This window comes from Homalodisca vitripennis, chromosome X (genome assembly GCF_021130785.1).
Source record: "Homalodisca vitripennis isolate AUS2020 chromosome X, UT_GWSS_2.1, whole genome shotgun sequence".
Taxonomy (NCBI): Eukaryota; Metazoa; Arthropoda; class Insecta; order Hemiptera; family Cicadellidae; genus Homalodisca; species Homalodisca vitripennis.
In genome coordinates, this window is record NC_060215.1 from 81,608,867 (window position 1) to 81,612,999 (window position 4,133).

Here is a 4,133-nt window from a genome sequence, read left to right on the forward strand (position 1 = left end):
TAAATAATAATACTGATAAATTAATAATTATTTCTAAAGCTAAAAAATTACTGGACCTACTGAAAGTAAAGCACAAAGCGGAATCAGCCAGGTATTCCTCAGACTATTCCATCAGAATGCTTTGTAACGCGACATGTAAGAGAAGTGTATCTACACTTCTGTACAAGAATAGAAAAATCTAGTACTCCACTAGGTACGATTGTTCTACTGCAATGATAAATGTATACACCGTTGCCGTTATTACTTATTACTATCGCATTATAATAATTATAATGATAAATTATAATGATTGGCTAAGCCTATCACTCAGGAGGCTGGAAATAATGTCTTCTGTCTGTCCGCACAACATTTTGAGAATAAACAGATCTATAAACTATAAATTGTACATGAAGCTCTTCTCTATGAACACGCAATGGTGGTTTATTTTCCCCCATGGGATTTGGCTGAGCGTCAGCGAAGCCGAACTTTGCACATATTATTAGTATAACTGAGCAATAGACGTTTGTGTATCTTGCTATCACCAAAGGGGGTGGCACGATTTTTCTACTGTCTAATCTGTTTATGTGTCTGTCCGCAGAATATATCGAGAATTAATTAAACTTTAAAGCTTAAATTTAACTTAATTTCTACATTGGAAATATCTATTTTTACGATTCTGTCTTCCTGCCCGCAGGATATCTCGAGAATGACATAAACTTTAGATCTGAAACTTTGCATGCAACTTTAGAGAAGTCTGTTCCTCAACACGTGTGGCGTTCTCATTCCTAGCAAAGGCTAAATGTGTACTTATTTTGAGTAATTTGTAACCTATTTATGTACGATCTAAAATAGTTTGAAAAACTATAAAAAATATATACATTATTATTTAATTGGGTTTTCTAATCTTGTGATATGTCACTATTTATTAATATATTAAGTTCTTTACATATTTTTTAGTTATTTATACAGTATATCGTGTGTATTACTTGCATTTAACTGTTATTGACATTTAATGCTCATAGAGTCTCGCACCGGCCTAATATCAGTTTACTGCCATTTTAGAGAGACCAGGATTCAGAATAAGTCTTAAATGGGAGCGTGGGTCAAGTACATCAAATTAAAGGGCTGTATTAGGAGAACACAATGCATCAAATACGACCTCAAAGGATTCATCCTTAAAGAAAATGGCGCTGATTAACGGTTTCATAAAGTTACAATGTCGTAGGTTCTATTGTAGCAGGTTTAATATTCTTTCTTGGCTGAGGTTTTGGAAAGTTAAACTTATAATGTATAAATTATGCTATGTATAACACACCTATATTTTTTCGTATATATAATATGTACCTTATGTATGTATATTTACCTAATAAAACAGAATTAATTCTGTTACATTTATAAAATCTATTTTATCTTTAAACATTGTAATAAACATTTGCTAGTATGCAAAGGACAGAACAAAATAAAGCACCAAACAATAGAAACCAAATTTCTTTAACTTCGATTTAATAAAATATATCTAATGGTAAGGACTGTCAAGAAAGATAAATCTATCTGTCACGTGGAGAGCTACTATTGTATAAGAGACTTTAAGTCAGAATTCAATAATCTGTACGGGAGAATCACTTTATAGGAAGGAGAGGTAGTACGGAAATTTCAGAATATTCTTAAGAAAGTATTTGCAGAAATGTGCCAAGAAGTCGTTAGACTATACTCAAAATTTAAAACATTTCTTTAAATGAAAAATTAAATAGGAGAAATGTCTTCGTGCAATAAAGGAAATACACAAAAGCTGTTAAATTGATTAAATCTTGTAAAAAGTAGTTTTATGTTATAACACTATCGAATGTAACTCTTGTTCGATCTCATTTCACAGATAAAAGATCTAAATAGAGAGAAAAGTGAACACGTTCACTGTTATTTCTATCATTTGATGGCTATCTCAATAGTTAATTGCTCATTTACTTGTTGGAATTTTTTGAAAGTCAGTAAATCAATTGCACGGCAGGCTTCAAACTAAAGAAGAAGATAAATCACTGAGCAGGTAAAGTTTTTACCTTCAACAATTGTTCTTCAATTTAAGAAATTAAGTACAGAGAACATTATTAAATTGAGGGTTAGGCCTACTTATGCGGGAGATGCAGAAGAATTGGGTGAAAACCTAAACAAGTGTAAACCATGTAACATGTTTAGTTTTATTTCGTCGCATTGGAACACTAAGTAATTTATGTATGCATAATTATATACGTAAGCTATGGCATGTGAGTGTAGCTACTATCCTCAAATCCAGTGGGTTTTTGAATTATTGCCGATCCTGCTCAGGTTGGGCAGGGAAAACGGTAACCATCCACAGGGAGTAATAGACAAAACATATCGACATATAGATGTGAGGAGGGCTCAATAAATAGTTAAATAATACTTACGGCTTCAAGAGTTTTGTCAGATCCATCGTCGAGGTACTGATAATTATGAACCGAAAATGAAATGAATCAGACTTTATACCAATGGAAATTGTATTACTGCTAAAAACACTGTCAGGAAAGCCAGGAACAGAGGAAAGAGTGAGGTCGAATAAAAGGGTTATAACAGATTCAGCCACTCCAATCTGCTGCTTAAGCCAATCAACGGAATCTTAACAGCAAGAACATCGGAATAATCTAAGCCTGTAATGATACAGTCAGATAGTGACAGATTTATTTCTAATAACAATTTAGAACTTAATCAGTTTTCGACACTGAAATTACACATCTGTTAAATGTAATGACTGGGAATTGAAGTATGCAAGTATATTTTTGTGTTGTATAATCTCCTATTGCAGCGCCTACCTCATTGTTTTGGAACCATGGTTTTTCTTTTGTAGGATTGAATGTTAAGCTATAAATATTGTCATCAAAAATAAATATTAAGTGTAACAAATATTTTGTACTTTTTATATAATTATTATTCTGTGTTTTTTCTTTCTCATATTTTTACCATTTAAAATTATAACGACTATTGATCGACGGTATTCATCTCCAGCTTTCTCTAGCAAATATTTGTTATACAAAGTTAAAAAACAAAAACTTGATTGTTTCCGCCCAGGATCGAACTGGGGACCTTCTGCGTGTTAGGCAGACGTGATAACCGCTACACCACGGAAACCTGAAAATTGGATCATGAAAGCTGCTAGAAGGTGCAGCTATATCGGCCGTGGCTGTCGTGACTAGAGCATCCACTTTGGATTTATTTCTTCAAAAAGCCAAACAATCGATAATGTTATCGACGGTTTCCGGTGTAAAGCTAGTGGCACCCACTTTGTGTCTTGTATCTTGGACAGGTAAACTAATCTAAACAATAAATAGATTTATTAATATTCAACTTTTTGTGGATGCCGAGCTTCGTGGGGCCGAGTGATTCGTATCGACTTCCATCGTCATGTCAGGATCAACCTACATTTATGAGTGACCATTACTTTTCAATCTTAATCATGTTTAACAAATACATTCCAAAAATATTGGTGAATTAACTTACATGTATCTGCTAAATATCTTAACACTATTTTCCCCGTGTTGCAGACTTATATTTGTTTAAATTTATTTTTGAACCCATTTTCTAGGCATAAATTCTTTTCATTCAGGATGAAATTATACAAAAACAAATGTGGGAAATATTTATTCTTCCAATATGTTATGCTCCAAAATATAAACTATAACACTTTTTTCACACACGTTTTTTATGGGAGGTAGTCCTATACATATAACAACTATCAAGCATTTATATGACAATTTACTTTAAATTTACAATTTAAAATAAGCAACCACTCAATCCATCGGTTTATTTCAGCAATAAATTATAATATTGGATTATTTACAAATTTAAACGTTTTTTCAAGAATTTAAATATCATTGAGATTAAAAACTAAATAGGGCTAATATTGATAAAACAAACACCCACTGAAGCAAAAGAAATAAATCATATAGAGTATAATACTAAAATTATTAAGTAATAAACTCAATTAACAACTCGATGGTCAGTCAGCAATAAAGTGCGTAGTAAGATGTTATGCAGTTAAATTACATACATTATACGTAGTACTATATAGTTTATATATATATATATATATATATATATATATATATATACATATATTATACGAATAGCTATATGTAGCTGCTAAG

The 4,133-nt window shown here is 31.8% G+C and overlaps 1 non-coding gene across 1 annotated transcript; it reads right to left on the reverse strand.

The window, feature by feature from the left end:
* Positions 1–3,044: 3,044 nt before the first annotated feature.
* Trnav-aac lies at positions 3,045–3,117 on the reverse strand. The gene has a single exon. It is a non-coding gene; the product is annotated as a tRNA-Val (tRNA).
* Between the last annotated feature and the right edge of the window lie 1,016 nt (positions 3,118–4,133).